Raw genomic sequence first — 9,187 nt, 5'->3', positions numbered from 1 at the left:
GTCATGTTTCCAATACCTAGTCACTAGGGCAGGAAATTATACTCTATCTTAAAGGGGAGAGGGCATGGGAGTGAATATTTGCTGAACAATAAACCAATCCCTTTTATTCCCCAGGCACAGAGTTCCTCTCTGGATACAAGACTTGTTATTCACTACTTGTGTATTCATCCAGAGAAATTCTATGCAAATATAAGTATACTCACAAATAAATACTTTAATGCTATGGCATCATTCTATACACACAGTTCTATACCTTGGCCCCTTCCCCCACTTAAAGATATATCTCAGGGAGTATTACATGTCAGTACATGAGGGTTGCCTCATTTCACTTAATACAACTTTATACTGTTACATAAGATGGATACACAATAATTTATTTAATAAATGCTCTATTGCTGGACATTTAGTTGTTTCTGCTGTTTTATCATTTTAATCAATGCTGCAATGCCTATCATTGTATATGTTTTTGCAAATATCTACAGAATATATTCCTAGAAGGGATATTACTAGTTGCAAAGTCCTTGCATTTTGTTTTGATAGCTCTTTTTAAATTTTCTTGAATAAAAATTACACAATTTAACTTACTATGAGCAATGTAAAGGGGTGCCTGATTACCTACACCCTTGCCAACACAAATCAAACCATTTTATCTTTGCCAAGCTGATAAATTAGAAAAAGACCTCCTATAATTTGAACTTGTATTTCACTATGTCACTTCTTATGGGTGAAGGTGATACATTTTCATATGATAAAGGACCACGACTACTATACATGGCAGACCTCTCTGGTCTGTAGGGTCCTTTTCCATAACTTCTCCTACCCTACCCCACAGACTCTACTGTGTAGTTGGTTTAGATAACTATATTTGTATTATATGATATCATTTCCACAGGGTGGGCCCCAAACTCAAGATGTGGGTTCCTGAGCTAGAAACTTTTGAGGACACACAACTAAGAGTAAGCCTCTAGTCTGCATTTTGCCTCTAAATTAAATCATAAGACAACGGAGAACAGACATCTTGTCTTTGACAATTATTAAAATACTCAGTACAATGTTCTACAGAGCTGAAAAATAATAATTCTTGACTCTCTGAAGCAGCATTAGCTATCTCAGCTGATAAAGACAACAACCAAGCAACTCCTTTTGACTAAAAGTCCAGAGCAACCTACAAATGCTACGAACAACAAATGACAACCCCAGTAATCAGTCCTATCCAAGGGGTTCACATGGTCAGAGTCATAACACCAAGGACAATGAGAGAAGCACAGCAGGGTTCAGCTTCCAAAAAACTTTGTGTTCCTGAGAGAAAGATTCTTCACAAATAAAAGAACTAAAATTAACTATGTACTGACTAGGCATATTTAGTTAATTGCACTGTGACCCTCCCAGGTAATATTTTTTCTTCAAGAAAATTTTATAGACACATTAACATTTTTATTCATAACGATTTGAAATTACCCATTGAAACACTAAATAAGAGCTGAGATGATGAGCTTAAAAGACTCTGCTATAACTGAAGTCATAGTAGAAGCTACTGTAGTGGATAAAAAAAAGTTAGACTATAACTCATTACGTTTAACCTTTCATGCAACAATTGTAAAATTTACTATGACTCACTAGTGGCTGATTAAGAGGTTCGGATGTCAGTGCCAGATAAGAAGTGTCTAATCTCTCCCAATATTAGAGCTACAGTATTCTAACCACTTTACAAATGGTTTCTGCAATTCACTGGGCACTCATTATTGAATGTACCAAAACCTTGCTAGAATATTCTCTTTAGGGGTAGCGTCACGCCTCTTTGCAGAGGAACAGTCTTTAAAATGGGAGTCTTTGGTGACCATGGCAATTCAACCAGACTGTCTGGTTGAAAGACCTGCTTGTACTAAATAAGAGCCAAGAAAGACCTGCTTGTACTAAACTATTTTGTGTGAAAAATAACAGTATTATGTGATTTCAATGTGCTCATGGTGTTCCTCTTTCATTCTTATTCCAGGTAGGTTCCATCCAAATTGTTAAATCTCTAGCAGACCTCCCTGAGAGACTTAGGGGCCTTGCTTCTGAAATTCAAGGCCGCTGCCTCTAAGTGTCACTGCTTTCCTCAAATAGTAAAGACTTAGCAGACCCAATAGGACCTCCGAGGCTTTTACTTTTTCTTTTTTCTAAGTAATTAAATCTTAAAATAAAATTCCATATGCAGGAATATTTTTGATAGATATACCAATTTAAAAAGTGTGAATGACTAGTAAATGCTAGAGTATCTTTCAGTATGCTGTCTCTATTGTAAGTGGATACTTGTTTTAACTTAGAATTAGGCCAATCTTCCCCTTATACCTGCAATTCATTAGAGACTTTTCTTGCTCCAACTCTCACATCATCTGCTGGCCCAGATGCTTGAGAGGAAAGCGTCAGAACCTGGACCCAGCAAGGTGTCAAATGTCCAATTAAATTAGCAACAATTCTTATGCTGTCTCTCCTTGAGATAGTTCATGTTTAAGAGAACATACACTGTTGCATCCAAATGAAACTGACCCAAATCCTAAGGCAAGAAAATGTGTTTATCCCAAACTTCCTCTCTTACTCTCACCAAAATTCTAATTTCAATCACTAATTTGTTCAGTCAAGAGAATAGGGACATAAAAATGTAATATGTCACTCAACATCTTCCACCAATTCATGTGCTAAATGAAGTTCCTTGAGTTATCCATCTCTATACGGTTTTATCGTTTGCTCCTGCAAGCATCCCTTTCCAAGGGCCAAGTACTATATTTAATCTATGGGTAGGAATTTTCTGACTGCTTTGTTTCTTTTGAAGTTATCAGAGATATCTGGCTCCTCTTTACCTCAACCGACTTTGTGCTTTCAGAAAGTGACCTTTTCCATTCAGCTCTTTTAAACAGCATCTCCCTTTAATTCACTCTAACATAGAAAACACAGTCTTTAAAATGTAGGCTTAAGTCACTTCTCACAGTAATGAATTGAATGGGTTTGCTGCTATTGATATAGAAATTGATATTAATTTCTGATCCTAATTGATTTCACAAATTAATTAGCAAAGTAAATAAGATACTGGAAGGAAATCAATAGTTCTTATTTTATGATATTTACATATTACTCATGTAATACATATGAAATATATATTATACCCATATTTACAAACATAGGTGCTTTTGGTATGATCTTGCTTAGTATTATCGATTCACAGATATATCCTAACTCAGGCAACAACCACACTCTTAATTATCCTGGCACAGTGACTTCCCTGGTGGTCCAGTGGTTAAGACTCCATGCTCCCAATGCAGGGGGCCCAGGTTCAATCCCTGGTCAGGGAACTAGATCCCTTATGCCACAACTAAAGATTCCGCATGCCTCAAAGAAGTTCTCACATGCTGCAACTAAGAACCGGCGCAGCCAAATTAAAAAAATAATAATTATCCTGGCATGGCCATTTTAGGAAACTATAAATAATACCTTAAAATAACTATAAATATAACTATTATAATAATTATAATAACTATAAATAGAGTAGCTTTGACTTCAATTCTGAAGGTAATACCAGGTAGTAGATATTTATATAACTTATGAAGAATGTAGGCCAAGCAGAAAGTATGAAACAAAAATGTGGTTTTCTTATAGGCAGTGTTATAAGCCTAAATACATATAAAGATTTTAAAATATAATCATTAATCTTTATAAGAACCTTACGATATAAATAGTATTTGTATTTTACAGATAATGAAAATTAAGCTTAGTGAGGTAAGTGACTTTCCCAGTGTCACATAAACACTAAGTGGCTGGGCTAGATTGTGCAGTAATGACCCTCCCCCAAAGCATTTCTCCTTATACCAGGGATGCCCAGTTCATCTATTTTTCCTTTTGTTGCTTGTGCTCTTGATGTTGTATCTAAGGAGTCACTGCCTAATCCAAGGACACAAAGATTTAGTCCTATCTTTCCTTCCAAAAGTTTTATAGTTTTAGCTCTTACATTTAGGTCTTTGATCCATTTGGAGTTAATTTTTGTATATGGTGTGAATTCAGGGTTCAACTTCATTCTTATGTATGTGGATATCCTCTATCAGTTACTTTTGGATGCACAACCAACCAAAACTTAGTGTTGTAAAACAATAAGCATTTACTGTTTCTCACAAGTCTATGGACCTGCTGGGCAGTTCTGGTCCAGGCTGGCTCACCTGATCTCTGCAATCAGCTAGAGGCTCTGTTGAAACTGAAACTGGATGGTCTTCACTCATATGTCTGTGGGTTGTCAGGCTAGTTCAGGTAGCGAGGCTCAGCTGGGATGGCTCACTTCTGCAACATGTTTCTCCACATGGTTTCCATCTTCCAAGAGACTAGCCTGTTTCTTCATGTGGTTGACTTGGGGTTGCAAAGAGCAGAAGGAGAAGACAAGCTCCAATGAACAAGCACCTTTCAAACCTCTGCTGTGCCCTGTTTGCTTATATGCCATAGAAAGCTGCAAGACACATGCCCAAGCCTCAGAGCCAGTGTTTATATGAACATCGCTGCTACAACCCTGGGTACCACACAGTCATACACCAAATTCTGGTGTTACCAGTGCTTATCTCCACAACTACCACTGTTATTCTTTAGCACCAGATACAAAATAATGTTTAGGAAAGCAGTTCCTCATATCAGTACCACCTGCTAGTGTCTTGTTCTCAGCTACATGTCTAGCACCTACTACTGAGTGCCACAGTGTAGACATTAAATGAATGTCTATTGAGTGAATGAAAGTACAGGAAAATTGAGGGAACAAAATTGGAGTCCAGTTTTCATATACTGAGTGGCATAGTTTAAGCCTATGCCATGTATTTATACCAAGTGCACATTGTTCCTATTTACTTCATGAGTTAAAGTTTTAAAATAGATGCTGGATAATCCAGTCTATCACACATATTTTTGTAGCCTTCCCTTTTACGTTGGCAATATTTTCTCTAATTTTATTATAATCACCTTTAGTGATAAGTTTTTCATCATTTACCTTGTGGCTACATCCTACCATATAATAAAAAGTGATTTAGGAAACAATTTTGCCACACCATACAGTGAGGCTTCTTTTCTCTGTTACAGTCACTTTAAAGTTTCAGCTAACACTCTGGTGGCATTAAGCATCAATGTAAGGAAGGGAAATGTTAAGATCCTCGTTTCAGATTTTTTAAAATGAGCACTCTGGCTAGGAGAATTGGAGAATTAGAAAATTTGAAGGCACTTAAAACATTTGGTCCAATTTTCTGATTTCACCTCGTACTCTATTCTACCCAGACCAAAAGGGGATGAGCCGAAGAAAAAAACAAGGTGGAACATGACCCTGTGTAGATAATCGCCTCTTTATCCCTGTTACTCTGAGATATGACAGTACATTGGATATTCAGGCAATTTACACTTGAAGGGTATACTGAGGGTCAACCACAGTACGGTACAATGGCACATCCCTATAAATAAAAGGAAATAATTCGGGAAGGGCAAACTTCCCAGAATGCTGCAGCTATCAGTGATAGGGTGGCTCAGCTGGACATTATCTAACATTATAAAGGAAAGTAGTCCAAAGCTAAGGTGAAGTCTTTGAACCTGATCATTCACAATTATAGCCAGCACCGATTTTTTGTAGCACTATGCAGTGTTCAAAGCATTTTCATGTGCATCATCCCAAACTTGGATTATAATAGCCACCTAATATGACATTGCTTTCTGGAGATTTTCCTTTCATGTGCTATAACCTTGTTTCTTGATGTTCTTCACAGACAGTTCAGTCCTTTTCACCCAATAGATATCTGGGTATCAAGGATTCTCAACAATATTTGGTATGATGCTTTCAGAATCTTTTGGAAGCAAATGCCTCGGGCTAGTCATCATTTCTCAGCTACCTTAGATCCATCCTAACACATAACTTAGAAAGGCATTCTGTTATAGTTCTCAAATTATTGTCGTTTAATACCTTACGTGTATCAGCACCACCTGTGCCTTACCCACACCAACAGCACCCACAGATCAAAAATTTGAATGATAAAGAAATTACTTCTAAGGTTCTGTTCTACACATTCAAAAGAATGTTTCTTATATTTGTAGGGTACTTTACAACTTAAAAGTGGTTTCACATATATTACCTCATTGGGCATATCTTCTCTGAGAAACATACAGCTGGAAATATATTATGAATTGCATCACTTTCCCAGCCCTCTCAGGGTCTCCCAGTGTAGCTTCCTAAAACTATTGAGGATCTCATTTATATTATTTAGGTTATATTATATAAGATACTATGCTATATCATTAAGAAGATGATTTGATCTTTAAGTATGTGATTATTCTGTTATAAAATGTGGTATTCCCAATAGCTACTTGAAATATACCAGTAATTTTAAAAGTGTGGATCCTGGAACAGCTGTATCAATACCTTAAGAATAACTATTTATGTTATGGTTGCAAATGCAGATTCCTGAACCTATCCCCAAACCTAATAAATCAGAATCTCTGGAAGTGAGGTCATGGAATCTAAACTTTTAGACACCTGAGAGTTGCTATACACCAGCCAAATCTGAGAATTATTGCCTAACAATGAGCTTGATTTTCTTAGCGTTCTCACTGCAACTTAGAAGAAAGTTCTGTGCCTTTAGAAACTGCAAGAACTCTTTAAGGCAATTAGCATACTATTTAGCAAGTAATTCAAATTTAAGGAAAAAGAACAATGGGATTTAAATTATCATCAAAACATACTTCTCTGTAGTGCCCTGTACTTGGTGCTGTAAAAACTGTAGAAATTGATACAATTTTATAATAAATATTCAATCTGCAATGATGAGCTCTGTCAATCCTAGAAAAGATAAATGTAGAGTTTAATTAGAAAATAGATGTCTCTCTGAATGTAAGGTAAAAGCTGGATAAAATGCATTTCTGTCTGCTTCATAAGGTACTATTCAAAAAATGTCATTGTTATAATTTGAAAAGTATTATTCAGAAAGAAGACAGATTTCAGTTCAGTAGCTTTGACTATAAGAATACCAAGAAATAAAAGCCAAATGGATGAAAGCTAAGTCATGGATGAGTGAGTTTAAAAATTATTACATATCTTTAAAGTTAGCTAAAAAATTATAGCCAAATCCCAATTTGCCTCTCAACAGAATGATAGGCCAGGAGATCTTCACAATATGAGATATTTCTCACGATGTAAATTGAAGTAAGGAAATTTCTTATTCCATGGTACTTGGCTTGTGTTGCTTCTTTATGAATTATGTTCTGATATCTTTAGCTTACTGAGAATGTCAAAATAATATTGAGTTAGATGTATTGTCATGCCTTTCATGAGTTTAAAACAGCCCATTCTCTAGAATGGTAATCAGCTGACATCAATCTGACTCTGAAGGGAAAGCATTTTGTCCCAGGGAGTTCCAGGAACAGTATTGCAAAAATTACCTGTAAATCTAGCATGCAAGGTTAAGTCAAACCACGACAGCTGGAGGTGGTAAGAAGCAGATATTTGGACCAAGTTTGGGGAAGGCTGGACCAGACAACTGCAGAAGTTTAGATTTCTTAATTCACTGTACGTACATAAATAGCAGTTAGTTCTTTGCCACAGTAACACTTCATAACAAACACCACAAAATCTCAGTAGCCTTCAACAGTAAGAGTTCATTATTCACATGTCTGGAGTTACCTGCTGACCTTGTCTGAGGATCAATTGGCTATCAGTTGATCTAAACTCTTCCCAATTCGGATGACTGGAGGAACTAGGTATAGTCTACATGTCTCTCAACATCCACAAGGTTAATCCAGGCATATTCTTATGGCAATGGCTAAGGTACAAAAGAGAGCAAATGGAAATATGCAAAGGCTCTAGAGACTTAACCTCAGGACTGGTACACAGTCACTTTCACCATATACTATGGGCTGAAGCAAGGCAGAAAATCAGTACAGATTCAAGGGGTGGGAAAATAGACTATGCATCTTTAGTAAGAGGAACTGCAAGGTCTCATGGTAATGGGCATGAACATAAGGGGGGAATGAAAAATAGAAGTCAGCATTGCAATTTCCCATTGTATGTATTATTGAGTTCCTCATCTCTGTAGATATCATGCTGTGCAATGTGGGTAATAAGAAGCATAAGACCTAGCAGTGATTTCTAAACATGGAGGGCTTGTTAAAATATAAATTGCTGGACCCGCCCCCAGGAAGTTGGTTGAGAGGGGACCTGAGAATGTGCATTTCTAGCAGTACTGATGCTGCTCGTCCAGGGACCATACTTTGAGAGCTATTGTTCTATGGATTTGGAATTAATAGGAACTTTTAGGAATACTAAGACAACTGAGGGGCATTGATATTTATAGGAAATGCAATTTGAAGTGAAATAGGAGAATTTGGGTGAGATCATTCCCAAGACATTCAAATAGCTCATTCAGAATAGAAGGTTAATCAGGGGCCTTTGCTGCCATCTTAACATTCTCTGATTTAACTACCCCAGGTAGCCAAGTGAACAGCATGGAGCTGGGAATGACTGCTCCTCTAATGCCTGATGAAAGTCACACACAAAACTGTACGTTGGCAAACAAATTTTGCAAGCATCACTTTCTTGGAAAAATTAAATAAGATAAAGGTTTGAGACACTACTCACACTTCAAGTAAATCAGTAAAAGCACCCAACTTTTTCTAAGATCAAATTAGCCGCAGGTTGCGGGACAGAAATAAGCATTGAGAAGTGAGATTCTGTGTGAGCTTTCCCTGTTTAAGCCCTGATATCTGCTGGGACATGATAATAATAAGTTAAGGGGTTATTTCTGAGGGAAGAGAAACCACAATGAAGCAATGAATAAATGAGACCTTAATTTGGGGGAGAGCAGGCAAATACTGTTAAACTACTTTCAGGGCATCAGTGAACTACAATCAGGAAAGATAATGTGATAAAATGTGAAGCTTTTTATATCGAGACCTATGTGAGACTTAGCTTAGCCTGACACCATGGTTAAGTACTGAGCAGAAAGAAAGAGCTCATAAGCTATTATTAGGCAAATAAAAAGCAGATTACATTTTACCAAAAAAAAAAAAAAAAAAGAATGCTATTTCTAAAAGTGTGCAGGCAAATATCAAAGGTGAATCAGTATTTCCAGATCCCTATCTTTGGAGGCATATTTAACTAGTACTCATTGCAACAAAAAAATGAGAAGGTATAAAGAGCATTTGAACT

General features: G+C 36.7%; 1 non-coding gene across 1 annotated transcript; it reads left to right on the top strand.

The window, feature by feature from the left end:
• The first annotated feature begins 3,256 nt into the window (after positions 1–3,256).
• On the top strand, positions 3,257–3,329 carry TRNAW-CCA (transfer RNA tryptophan (anticodon CCA)). The gene has a single exon. It is a non-coding gene; the product is annotated as a tRNA-Trp (tRNA).
• The last annotated feature ends 5,858 nt before the right edge of the window (positions 3,330–9,187 follow it).

Source organism: Delphinus delphis, chromosome X (assembly GCF_949987515.2).
Source record: "Delphinus delphis chromosome X, mDelDel1.2, whole genome shotgun sequence".
Lineage (NCBI taxonomy): Eukaryota > Metazoa > Chordata > Mammalia > Artiodactyla > Delphinidae > Delphinus > Delphinus delphis.
The sequence above is the reverse complement of the archived record's forward strand: the minus strand, read 5'-3'. Positions and strand labels throughout refer to the sequence as shown.